Consider the following 14,371-nt stretch of genomic DNA (forward strand, 5'->3'; position numbering starts at 1 on the left):
GGATGCATATACCTATCTGAATCTAGAAGAGTATAAGGATGGTTTGAGACACCACCTTGTCTTAGGTCGAGAGGAGATGGTTTAGGTCATCGCCTTCGCGACTTTACAAAGTGTCCATGTGTAGGCGCTGTAGGCCACTGTGACGTGGATATCGTTCTCTTCGCAGAACACGGAAGTAAAGGTCGCATTATGACGTCACTCCTCCCGTTAAGTTTGCCACCAGGCTCTTTCCTGTATGATCCACATGCGATGGTATGAAAGTATGAACTCTACATGCAGGACTGAAATACTCTAGAATGTAATGCCACTGTATAGGCCCTGTAATTTTTTACGAAAGGGGATGTATGCCCGATCAGTCGGTAGTGTCGAAGCCTGGAGAGACCCCCGCAACTTTTCCTGATGTGTGGCAGAGGGTAGACATTTTTTTTGGTTTACATTAGCTACCTAGCTTCATACTATACAGTACTACTGAAACCTGTATGTAGATTTTACAGGACAGTTCTCAAGACGACCATGGCTAGCCGACTGTCAGACCTTTTCTCGAACAGCCGCCTCGTCATTGGATTATTGGCCAATTTGCTATCATCGATATGCATCGTTTTCATCAACAAATGGATCTATGTTCACTATGGCTTTCCAAACATGACTCTAACTCTGATTCATTTCGTTGTGACATGGCTTGGACTATGGGTATGCCAGAAGATGGACATATTTGCGCCAAAGAGTCTCCAACCCACCAAAATTATCTGGCTCGCTCTAAGCTTCTGTGGCTTTGTGGCTTTCACCAATCTGTCTTTACAAAACAACACTATCGGTACCTACCAGCTGGCCAAAGCGATGACAACTCCTGTGATCATTGTCATACAGACAATGTACTACAAGAAGACTTTCTCCACCAAGATCAAGTTGACTTTGGTAGGTAGGGGGGGGGGGGTTGCAATGTACAAATGCTGTCTGCTACAAACTATCTAGAATTCTATGCAGAATGGCAGATTGGCATTTATTGAGAATTCACTTTTTTTATTTATAATTGTACAAACATAACGGAAGTTGAATTATGCTACAAAGTATCTAGAATTCCATGCAGAATGGCAAACTTTTTTTTAAATATTAAATACTTTTCTAATTGGAAAGTTGAATTATACACAACCAAGCACAAGTTTTAAGAAAAATAAACTTTTACAAACAGAGGTCTTATATACATTAAATGAGGCATATCATGTATGTTTCAAATGTAGTAGTGAGTTTCAGGGCATGTTTTTTTTTTAAACTCATCTTAATGATTGCAAAATAAAAAAGATAAAGCTCTCTTTCAAAAAATAAATTTCAATAATACAATAAAATTATTGACCAGGAAATTGAATTCATTATCATATTGGAATAAACCAAATGTGACGTCATTGTATGTGAAATTGGCAATATTAATATTATATAACTAGCATGCTAGCAGATATCCATAGACTAGTCATTACGCCTACTAGCATGCTAGCAGATATCCATAGACTTCTAGTCATTACGCCTACTAGCATGCTAGCAGATATCCATAGACTTCTAGTCATTACGCCTACTAGCATGCTAGCAGATATCCATAGACTTCTAGTCATTACGCCTACTAGCATGCTAGCAGATATCCATAGACTTCTAGTCATTATGCCTACTAGCATGCTAGCAGATATCCATAGACTTCGAGTCATAACACCTACTAGCATGCTAGCAGATATCCATAGACTTCTAGTCATTACACCTACTAGCATGCTAGCAGATATCCATAGACTAGTCATTACGCCTACTAGCATGCTAGCAGATATCCATAGACTTCTAGTCATTATGTTAGCAACTTCCTTCAAACTGCACGCATTAGACATAAATATGGTGTCCACTAGTTCATCTGACTCTGGGGAAGTAGATAAAGGGCATCATTGACTAAATCCTGAAGTACCCCTTTCAAACCCTGGGGCGGAAGGGTAGCCTAGTGGTTAGAGTGGAGGGGCGGCAGGGTAGCCTAGTGGTTAGAGTGGAGGGGTGGCAGGTAGCCTAGTGGTGAGAGTGTTGGACTAGTAACTGAAAGGTTGCAAGTTCGAATCCTCGAGCTGACAAGGTACAAATCTGTCGTTCTGCCCCTGAACAGGCAGTTAACCCACTGTTCCTAGGCCGTCATTGAAAATAAGAATTTGTTCTTAACTGACTTGCCTGGTTAAATAAAGGTATCAAAATAAATAAAAACCAGGGCTCCCGAGTGGCACAGCGGTCTAAGGTACTGCATCTCAGTGCAAGAGGCATCACTACTACATCACTACAGTCCCTGGTTCGAATCCAGGCTGTATCAAATCCGGCCGTGATTGGGAGTCCCATAGGGTGGAGCACAATTGGCCCAGCGTTGTCCAGGTTTGGCCGGGGTAGACCATCATTGAAAATAAGAATTTGTTCTTAACTGACTTGCCTAGTTAAATAAATAAAAATCCTAATCCTAACTTTTTAAATGTATTTTTATGGTTACAGTAACACTATTTACCTGCTGTTTTCCTGTGTGTCTGTCTACTAGGTGCCCATAGCGTTAGGTGATGTGTATCTGTTATGGGCATCTACTAGGTGCCCATAACGTTAGGTGATGTGTTTTCCTGTGTGTCTGTCTACTAGGTGCCCATAACGTTAGGTGATGTGTATCTGTCTACTAGGTGCCCATAACGTTAGGTGATGTGTGTCTGTCTACTAGATGCCCATAACGTTAGGTGATGTGTGTCTGTCTACTAGGTGCCCATAACGTTAGGTGATGTGTGTCTGTCTACTAGATGCCCATAACGTTAGGTGATGTGTGTCTGTCTACTAGGTGCCCATAACATTAGGTGATGTGTGTCTGTCTACTAGGTGCCCATAACGTTAGGTGATGTGTGTCTGTCTACTAGATGCCCATAACGTTAGGTGATGTGTGTCTGTCTACTAGGTGCCCATAACGTTAGGTGATGTGTGTCTGTCTACTAGGTGCCATAACGTTAGGTGATGTGTGTTCCTGTGTGTCTGTCTACTAGGTGCCCATAACGTTAGGTGATGTGTGTTCCTGTGTGTCTGTCTACTAGGTGCCCATAACGTTAGGTGATGTGTGTCTGTCTACTAGATGCCCATAACGTTAGGTGATGTGTGTCTGTCTACTAGATGCCCATAATGTTAGGTGATGTGTGTCTGTCTACTAGGTGCCCATAACGTTAGGTGATGTGTGTCTGTCTACTAGGTGCCCATAACGTTAGGTGATGTGTGTCTGTCTACTAGATGCCCATAACGTTAGGTGATGTGTGTCTGTCTACTAGGTGCCCATAACGTTAGGTGATGTGTGTCTGTCTACTAGGTGCCCATAACGTTAGGTGATGTGTGTGTCTACTAGGTGCCCATAACGTTAGGTGATGTGTGTCTGTCTACTAGATGCCCATAACGTTAGGTGATGTGTGTCTGTCTACTAGGTGCCCATAATGTTAGGTGATGTGTGTCTGTCTACTAGATGCCCATAACGTTAGGTGATGTGTGTCTGTCTACTAGGTGCCCATAACGTTAGGTGATGTGTGTCTGTCTACTAGATGCCCATAACGTTAGGTGATGTGTGTCTGTCTACTAGGTGCCCATAACGTTAGGTGATGTGTGTCTGTCTACTAGGTGCCCATAACATTAGGTGATGTGTGTCTGTCTACTAGGTGCCCATAACGTTAGGTGATGTGTGTCTGTCTACTAGATGCCCATAACGTTAGGTGATGTGTGTCTGTCTACTAGGTGCCCATAACGTTAGGTGATGTGTGTCTGTCTACTAGGTGCCATAACGTTAGGTGATGTGTGTCTGTCTACTAGGTGCCCATAACGTTAGGTGATGTGTGTTCCTGTGTGTCTGTCTACTAGGTGCCCATAACGTTAGGTGATGTGTGTCTGTCTACTAGATGCCCATAATGTTAGGTGATGTGTCTGTCTACTAGATGCCCATAACGTTAGGTGATGTGTGTCTGTCTACTAGATGCCCATAATGTTAGGTGATGTGTGTCTGTCTACTAGGTGCCCATAACGTTAGGTGATGTGTGTCTGTCTACTAGGTGCCCATAACGTTAGGTGATGTGTGTCTGTCTACTAGGTGCCCATAACGTTAGGTGATGTGTGTCTGTCTACTAGATGACCATAACGTTAGGTGATGTGTGTCTGTCTACTAGGTGCCCATAACGTTAGGTGATGTGTGTCTGTCTACTAGGTGCCATAACGTTAGGTGATGTGTGTCTGTCTACTAGGTGCCCATAACGTTAGGTGATGTGTGTTCCTGTGTGTCTGTCTACTAGGTGCCCATAACGTTAGGTGATGTGTGTCTGTCTACTAGATGCCCATAACGTTAGGTGATGTGTGTCTGTCTACTAGATGCCCATAATGTTAGGTGATGTGTGTCTGTCTACTAGATGCCCATAACGTTAGGTGATGTGTGTCTGTCTACTAGATGCCCATAATGTTAGGTGATGTGTGTCTGTCTACTAGATGCCCATAACGTTAGGTGATGTGTGTCTGTCTACGAGGTGCCCATAACGTTAGGTGATGTGTGTCTGTCTACTAGGTGCCCATAATGTTAGGTGATGTGTGTCTGTCTACTAGATGCCCATAACGTTAGGTGATGTGTGTCTGTCTACTAGATGCCCATAATGTTAGGTGATGTGTGTCTGTCTACTAGATGCCCATAACGTTAGGTGATGTGTGTCTGTCTACTAGGTGCCCATAACGTTAGGTGATGTGTGCCTGTCTACTAGATGCCCATAACGTTAGGTGATGTGTGTCTGTCTACTAGATGCCCATAACGTTAGGTGATGTGTGTCTGTCTACTAGGTGCCCATAACGTTAGGTGATGTGTGTCTGTCTACTAGGTGCCCATAACGTTAGGTGATGTGTGTCTGTCTACTAGGTGCCCTTAACGTTAGGTGATGTGTGTCTGTCTACTAGGTGCCCATAACGTTAGGTGATGTGTGTCTGTCTACTAGGTGCCCATAATGTTAGGTGATGTGTGTCTGTCTACTAGATGCCCATAACGTTAGGTGATGTGTGTTCCTGTGTGTCTGTCTACTAGGTGCCCATAACGTTAGGTGATGTGTGTCTGTCTACTAGATGCCCATAACGTTAGGTGATGTGTGTTTGTCTACTAGATGCCCATAACGTTAGGTGATGTGTGTCTGTCTACTAGGTGCCCATAACGTTAGGTGATGTGTGTCTGTCTACTAGGTGCCCATAACGTTAGGTGATGTGTGTCTGTCTACTAGATGCCCATAACGTTAGGTGATGTGTGTCTGTCTACTAGATGCCCATAACGTTAGGTGATGTGTGTCTGTCTACTAGATGCCCATAACGTTAGGTGATGTGTGTCTGTCTACTAGGTGCCCATAACGTTAGGTGATGTGTGTCTGTCTACTAGGTGCCCATAACGTTAGGTGATGTGTGTCTGTCTACTAGATGCCCATAACGTTAGGTGATGTGTGTCTGTCTACTAGGTGCCCATAACGTTAGGTGATGTGTGTCTGTCTACTAGGTGCCCATAACGTTAGGTGATGTGTGTCTGTCTACTAGGTGCCATAACGTTAGGTGATGTGTGTCTGTCTACTAGGTGCCCATAACGTTAGGTGATGTGTGTCTGTCTACTAGGTGCCCATAACGTTAGGTGATGTGTGATATTGTCGTTCTTTTAAGTAACGGAACGCAATCAACCTTGCTAGCTAGCCAGCTAGCCCCCGAATAGCAGCACTGTAGAAACTATTACACTCGACGGAACGACTTGATTAGTGTAGTGTCAACATCGCAGCCACTACCAGCTAGCCTACTCCAGCAGTACTGTTTCATTTCAATCATTTTAGTCAATAAGATTCTTGCTACGTAAGCTTAACTTTCTGAACATTCGAGACGTGTAGTCCACTTGTCATTCCAATCTCCTTTGCATTAGCGTAGCCTCTTCTGTACCCTGTTAACTATGTGTCTATCTATCCCTGTTCTCTCCTCTCTGCACAGACCATACAAACGCTCCACACCGCGTGGCCGCGCCACCCTAATCTGGTGGTCCCAGCGCACGACCCACGTGGAGTTCCTGGTCTCCGGTAGCCTCTGGAACTGCCGATCTGCGGCCAACAAGGCAGAGTTCATCTCAGCCTATGCCTCCCTCCAGTCCCTCGACTTCCTGGCACTGACGGAAACATGGATCACCACAGATAACACTGCTACTCCTACTGCTCTCTCTTCGTCCACCCACGTGTTCTCGCACACCCCGAGAGCTTCTGGTCAGCGGGGTGGTGGCACCGGGATCCTCATCTCTCCCAAGTGGTCATTCTCTCTCTCCCCTTACCCATCTATCTATCGCCTCCTTTGAATTCCATGCTGTCACAGTTACCAGCCCTTTCAAGCTTAACATTCTTATCATTTATCGCCCTCCAGGTTCCCTCGGAGAGTTCATCAATGAGCTTGATGCCTTGATAAGCTCCTTTCCTGAGGACGGCTCACCTCTCACAGTCCTGGGCGACTTTAACCTCCCCACGTCTACCTTTGACTCATTCCTCTCTGCCTCCTTCTTTCCACTCCTCTCCTCTTTGGACCTCACCCTCTCACCTTCCCCCCCTACTCACAAGGCAGGCAATACGCCGACCTCATCTTTACTAGATGCTGTTCTTCCACTAACCTCACTGCAACTCCCCTCCAAGTCTCCGACCACTACCTTGTATCCTTTTCCCTCTCGCTCTCATCCAACACTTCCCACACTGCCCCTACTCGGATGGTATCGCGCCGTCCCAACCTTCGCTCTCTCTCCCCGCTACTCTTTCCTCTTCCATCCTTTCATCTCTTCCCTCTGCTCATACCTTCTCCAACCTTTCTCCTGACTCTGCCTCCTCAACCCTCCTCTCTTCCCTTTCTGCATCCTTTGACTCTCTATGTCCCCTATCCTCCAGGCCGGCTCGGTCCTCCCCTCCCGCTCCGTGGCTCGATGACTCATTGCGAGCTCACAGAACAGAGCTCCGGGCAGCCGAGCGGAAATGGAGGAAAACCCGCCTCCCTGCGGACCTGTTATCCTTTCACTCCCTCCTCTCTACATTTTCCTCCTCTGTCTCTGCTGCTAAAGCCACTTTCTACCACTCTAAATTCCAAGCATCTGCCTCTAACCCTAGGAAGCTCTTTGCCACCTTCTCCTCCCTTCTGAATCCTCCTCCCCCTCCCCCCTCCTCCCCTCTCTGCAGATGACTTCGTCAACCATTTTGAAAAGAAGGTCGACGACATCCGATCCTCGTTTGCTAAGTCAAACGACACCGCTGGTTCTGCTCACACTGCCCTACCCTGTGCTCTGACCTCTTTCTCCCCTCTCTCTCCAGATGAAATCTCGCTTCTTGTGACGGCCGGCCGCCCAACAACCTGCCCGCTCGACCCTATCCCCTCCTCTCTCCTCCAGACCATTTCCGGGGACCTTCTCCCTTACCTCACCTCGCTCATCAACTCATCCCTGACCGCTGGCTACGTCCCTTCCGTCTTCAAGAGAGCGAGAGTTGCACCCCCTTCTGAAGAAACCTACACTCGATCCCTCCGATGTCAACAACTACAGACCAGTATCCCTTCTTTCTTTTCTCTCCAAAACTCTTGAACGTGCCGTCCTTGGCCAGCTCTCCCTCTATCTCTCTCAGAATGACCTTCTTGATCCAAATCAGTCAGGTTTCAAGACTAGTCATTCAACTGAGACTGCTCTTCTCTGCATCACGGAGGCGCTCCGCACTGCTAAAGCTAACTCTCTCTCCTCTGCTCTCATCCTTCTAGACCTATCGGCTGCCTTCGATACTGTGAACCATCAGATCCTCCTCTCCACCCTCTCCGAGTTGGGCATCTCGGCGCGGCCCACGCTTGATTGCGTCCTACCTGACAGGTCGCTCCTACCAGGTGGCGTGGCGAGAATCTGTCTCCTCGCCACGCGCTCTCACCACTGGTGTCCCCAGGGCTCTGTTCTAGGCCCTCTCCTATTCTCGCTATACACCAAGTCACTTGGCTCTGTCATAACCTCACATGGTCTCTCCTATCATTGCTATGCAGACGACACACAATTAATCTTCTCCTTTCCCCTTCTGATGACCAGGTGGCGAATCGCATCTCTGCATGTCTGGCAGACATATCAGTGTGGATGACGGATCACCACCTCAAGCTGAACCTCGGCAAGACGGAGCTGCTCTTCCTCCCGGGGAAGGACTGCCCGTTCCATGATCTCGCCATCACGGTTGACAACTCCATTGTGTCCTCCTCCCAGAGCGCTAAGAACCTTGGCGTGATCCTGGACAACACCCTGTCGTTCTCAACCAACATCATGGCGGTGGCCCGTTCCTGTAGGTTCATGCTCTACAACATCCGCAGAGTACGACCCTGCCTCACCCAGGAAGCGGCGCAGGTCCTAATCCAGGCACTTGTCATCTCCCGTCTGGATTACTGCAACTCGCTGTTGGCTGGGCTCCCCTGCCTGTGCCATTAAACCCCTACAACTCATCCAGAACGCCGCAGCCCGTCTGGTGTTCAACCTTCCCAAGTTCTCTCACGTCACCCCGCTCCTCCGCTCTCTCCACTGGCTTCCAGTTGAAGCTCGCATCCGCTACAAGACCATGGTGCTTGCCTACGGAGCTGTGAGGGGAACGGCACCGCAGTACCTCCAGGCTCTGATCAGGCCCTACACCCAAGCAAGGGCACTGCGTTCATCCTCCTCTGGCCTGCTCGCCTCCCTACCATTGAGGAAGTACAGTTCCCGCTCAGCCCAGTCAAAACTGTTCGCTGCTCTGGCCCCCAATGGTGGAACAAACTCCCTCACGACGCCAGGACAGCGGAGTCAATCACCACCTTCCGGAGACACCTGAAACCCCACCTCTTCAAGGAATACCTAGGATAGGATAAGTAATCCTTCTCACCCCCCCTTAATGACTTAGATGCACTATTGTAAAGTGGCTGTTCCACTGGATGTCAGAAGGTGAATTCACCAATTTGTAAGTCGCTCTGGATAAGAGCGTCTGCTAAATGACTTAAATGTAAATGTAAATGTGTGTCTGTCTACTAGATGCCCATAACGTTAGGTGATGTGTGTCTGTCTACTAGATGCCCATAACGTTATGTGATGTGTGTCTGTCTACTAGATGCCCATAACGTTAGGTGATGTGTGTCTGTCTACTAGGTGCCCATAACGTTAGGTGTGATCCTCAACTCCTACTATGATGTGAGATTCAACCTCCTGGGGATGGTCTTTGCCACACTCGGAGTGTTCGTCACCTCCCTCTATCAGGTGGTAAGTAGTGATGCTATGGGTGAACCGGCTGTCTTCCCAAATGGCACCCTATTCCCTATGAGTCCTGGTCAAAAGTAGTGCACTTGAAAGGGAATAAGGTGCTAGTTGGGATGTGGGCAGACGAGAACACGTCAGTGGACTTTCTTGCCTTATTCATACCTTCTATTATCAAGGTGTATTGTACTATTATCTCAGGCCTCATAATTGATTGATGATACATCTCTCTCTCCCCCCCCACATCCCTCCCTCTCTCTCCCCCCACCTCCCTCTCCCCCCCACTTCCCTCTATCTCAGTGGGTAGGTGTGAAACAGCATGAGCTCCAGGTTAACTCCATGCAGCTACTCTACTACCAGGCCCCCATGTCCTCTGCCTTCCTCCTCTCCCTCGTGCCCTTCTTCGAACTCTCTCTGGGGAGGGGGCATCTTCGGACCCTGGTCCTTCCCAGCACTGGTAAGAGACAGAGAGAGGGGGGAGCACCAATCAGATCTCAGCATTGACTCTGTCACTGAGAGTTATTCTACAGTTTTTCTCTCTCTGAGACACACAGAGAAACATTATGTTGGAAGAACTCAGCATTGTGAGTCTGTTCAGAACCTGATGAATGCCATGGCCTTGGTTTGGTTCAGGGATGGTGCAGCTGTAATCCCACTACCTGACCTCATACTGCATGACTGGGGCGGCAGTGTAGCCTAGTGGTTAGAGCGTTGGACTAGTAACTGGAAGGTTGCGAGTTCAAACCCCAAGCTGACAAGGTACAAATCTGTCGTTCTGCCCCTGAACAGGCAGTTAACCCACTGTTCCTAGGCCGTCATTGAAAATAAGAATTTGTTCTTAACTGACTTGCCTGGTTAAATAAAGGTAAAAAAAGACTTTAAGACCAGGCCTCTTTTGCATGTAAGGTTAGAAGGGGGGGAGGAGACTTTGGGGGAATTCCTGGCTTATAGCCTAAATATTCAAATTGTCTTATTTTGTTCATGTAAATTATTTTGAGAGAGAGAGAGGTGTTTCATACTTTCAGGTTGTCTTCAGAATGAGTGAGAGACTACATCCTGTGATGGATTTACTCAGACGAGATGAGTCACTGAAGACACACAAGCACTAGTCCTCTACGAACATGTCAAAGCATGTTCAGCTGTGTGTGACCTGTCGTCTGCCCAGCAACCAAACCTGCCACTTGGTCAACGGAGCTCACTTCAACACCGTTGTTCTGACCCCTAAGGTCTACAAGCCTCCACTTCCACCCCCTGGAGAAAGACTAGTTATAACACAGTGGTAAAATACTGATGTTGCTAATGCCGCTAACATGCTACTGTGCTGTTGTTACCTTCAGGCCATGGTGATACTAACATGTTGTATCTCTACCTTCAGACCATGGTGATGCTAACATGTTGTATCTCTACCTTCAGACCATGGTGATGCTAACATGCTACTGTGCTGTTGTTACCTTCAGGCCATGGTGATGCTAACATGCTACTGTGCTGTTGTTACCTTCAGGCAATGGTGATGCTAACATGCTACTGTGCTGTTGTTACCTTCAGACCAGGGTGATGCTAACATGCTACTGTGCTGTTGTTACCTTCAGACCAGGGTGATGCTAACATGCTACTGTGCTGTTGTTACCTTCAGACCAGGGTGATGCTAACATGCTACTGTGCTGTTGTTACCTTCAGGCAATGGTGATGCTAACATGCTACTGTGCTGTTGTTACCTTCAGACCAGGGTGATGCTAACATGCTACTGTGCTGTTGTTACCTTCAGACCAGGGTGATGCTAACATGCTACTGTGCTGTTGTTACCTTCAGACCAGGGTGATGCTAGCATGCTACTGTGCTGTTGTTACCTTCAGACCAGGGTGATGCTAACATGCTACTGTGCTGTTGTTACCTTCAGGCCATGGTGATGCTAACATGCTACTGTGCTGTTGTTACCTTCAGACCAGGGTGATGCTAACATGCTACTGTGCTGTTGTTACCTTCAGACCAGGGTGATGCTAACATGCTACTGTGCTGTTGTTACCTTCAGGCCATGGTGATGCTAACATGTTGTATCTCTACCTTCAGAGCATGGTGATGCTAACATGTTGTATCTCTCCCTTCAGGCCATGGTGATGCTAACATGTTGTATCTCTACCTTCAGACCAGGGTGATGCTAACATGTTGTGTATCTCCCTTCAGGCCATGGTGATGCTAACATGTTGTATCTCTCCCTTCAGGCCATGGTGATGCTAACATGTTGTATCTCTACCTTCAGACCAGGGTGATGCTAACATGTTGTGTATCTCCCTTCAGGCCATGGTGATGCTAACATTTTGTATCTCTACCTTCAGACCAGGGTGATGCTAACATGTTGTGTGTCTCCCTTCAGAGCATGGTGATGCTAACATGTTGTGTGTCTCCCTTCAGAGCATGGTGATGCTAACATGTTGTATCTCTATCTTCAGGCCATGGTGATGCTATCTGGCCTCATAGCCTTCCTAGTCAACCTGTCAATCTACTGGATCATAGGGAACACCTCTGCTGTCACGTATCCTTTTGTTCTGGCTGGAGGTCAAGGGTCAACCAATAGGACTGTCTCAAAATGTCAATTAATCTGTCCGTCGATTCCTCACATCGTCTCTCCGACTCAAAACTCATTGGAGAATAAGGTCAGAGTGGAGGGACCTTTGACCTTCTCCTCCAATATTGTTGATAAGGAGGCGGAGATATGAGGAATCACCATGACAACTAGTATAACTCTGGGGTCAATATTACAAAGGTGTGTATGTGATAAATTTCAAATTCACTGTGTGCGCCTTTTTTTATTTGACCTTAACGGTGAACTCCTACAGCTACAACATGTTTGGCCACTTCAAGTTCTGCATCACCCTGTTGGGGGGCTATGTTCTCTTCCAGGACCCCCTGTCTCTAAACCAGGGCCTGGGTATCCTCTGTACACTCACTGGCATCCTCTCCTACACCCACTTCAAGCTGGCAGAGCAGGAGGAGGGCAAAAGCAAGCTGGTCCAGAGGCCATGATAGGCCCACCGGAGTGCCAATCCATAGAGGCTGCTACTCTCATTGGTTGCTCGACAACTCACTGGTTCCCTCGGACTGTTTGGGGGAAGGGCCAGGTTGGAATCATAGAACTAGAGGTTGGAATCATAGAACTAGAGGTTGGAATCATAGAACTAGAGGTTGGAATCATAGAACTAGAGGTTGGAATCATAGAACTAGAGGTTGGAATCATAGAACTAGAGGTTGGAATCATAGAACTAGAGGTTGGAATCATAGAACTAGAGGTTGGAATAATAGAACTAGAGGTTGGAATAATAGAACTAGAGGTTGGAATAATAGAACTAGAGGTTGGAATCATAGAACTAGAGGTTGGAATCATAGAACTAGAATTCTATAGTTGGAATGTGATTGTTGAGTGAAAGGGGAACTGGCCAAACAGTGAGATAAAGGGAGATAGTTCTGTCAGGGAACACTAATGATGACGCTGATAATACACTGTTAAAGAAGTGGAATGTATACTGTACTGGAAGATGTGGGAGCTCAGCAAGCCTAGTATTAACATAGTTTTTGCATTACTGAAGATGCTGTCTTATATTCCAGTATTTTTGCAGGTACGATTAAAGAGAGGACAACTTGCTCTTAACAATGTCCAAATGCTGAAGATACTTTTGCATTATTGAATGATTCTTATTTTTTTTCATACTGTGATCTTCAATAAATTGTATTTTATTGATCGTTTTTGTCTCATTTAGGAATCTTGGGGAAGTTACCTGAACCTGCCACAGAACATTGAGAGGCCCATTGACAGCTGTATGAGTGGAGGTTAGGTAGGGCTACCACTCGTTGTGGTCATAGAGAAAAGAAAGGACTCGGGAGGGAGGTGGGGGGGGGGTGAGAGGGAGAGAGGTGGAGGGAGAGAGGGAGGTGGGGGGAGGGGGTGAGAGGGAGGTGTGGGGGGACGGGAGAGAGGGAGGGAGGTGGAGGGGAGAGAGGAGGGAGGTAGGGGGGGGGAGGGAGGTGGGGGGAGAGAGGGAGGGTGGGGGGTGGGGGGGGAGAAAGGGAGGTGGGGGAGAGAGGGAGGTGGGGGGGGGGTGGGAGGGAGGTGGGGGGGAGAGAGGGAGGTGGGGGGGTGGGAGGGAGAGAGGAAGGTGGGGGGGGGGAGATAGTGCTGCTCACAACCTATTTATGTCAAAGGTTGCTGAAGTGAATAATGCACGTCTCAAATACTTTCTAAAATACAGATTGTTACATGGAAAAAGAACTAAATCACATTCTTTGTTGAACATTCTGATTGCTGCTGGGACAATCCTGAGAAACGAGTACATATGTTTATTTATTATTTATTTCACCTTTATTAAACCAGGTAGGCTAGTTAAGAACACCTTTATTTAACCAGGTAGGCTAGTTGAGAACACCTTTATTTAACCAGGTAGGCTAGTTGAGAACACCTTTATTTAACCAGGTAGGCTAGTTGAGAACAAGGTCTCATTTACAACTGCGACCTGGCCAAGATAAAGCATAGCAATTCGACCCAATACAACAACACAGAGTTACACATGGGCTTGCCCTTTACAAGTTAGTCAACATGATATCATACAGGGCTTGAATAAGAGCTGGGTCGTTATTCATTAGTGCACACTGTAGCAAAACGTTTTGCAACAGATAATCCAAAACTAAGCGTTTCTTACTGGACAAGTTCAGTTATTCCTTCCCTGTTTCAGTCTGTTTTCTTATGTTTGGGGGTGAATCACACAACCTGGGAGGGAGTTGGGGGGACGAGACGGATCAGGTGGGGATGCGTGCTACAAGGTACAGGCAGTTCCCTGGGAGTGACCTCAAGCCTCTCTAGGTTGGGCCATTGTGGCTCAGTGTAGTGTGTACACACCCAACCACCAGAGGCTAACAAAACTATCTGTTTATGCCACCCTACTCCCTATATAGTGCACTACCTTTGAGAAATCCAAAATAAGTCTTAATGACACGTCTCAGCACATATTTCTAAACCTGGTTTCAGTCTGTGCTCTTTATGTTTGCTGTCTGTTAGTGAACATTCACCCTACTCCTGCGATGGGAGTGGTGTGGAGCCTAGACGTT

At 47.1% G+C, this 14,371-nt stretch overlaps 1 pseudogene; it reads left to right on the forward strand.

The window, feature by feature from the left end:
• The first annotated feature begins 10 nt into the window (after nucleotides 1–10).
• Nucleotides 11–13,011, forward strand: LOC135529149 (solute carrier family 35 member E3-like; annotated as a pseudogene).
• The last annotated feature ends 1,360 nt before the right edge of the window (nucleotides 13,012–14,371 follow it).

The sequence above is a fragment of the Oncorhynchus masou genome, unplaced genomic scaffold, assembly GCF_036934945.1.
Source record: "Oncorhynchus masou masou isolate Uvic2021 unplaced genomic scaffold, UVic_Omas_1.1 unplaced_scaffold_1106, whole genome shotgun sequence".
Classification (NCBI taxonomy): domain Eukaryota; kingdom Metazoa; phylum Chordata; class Actinopteri; order Salmoniformes; family Salmonidae; genus Oncorhynchus; species Oncorhynchus masou.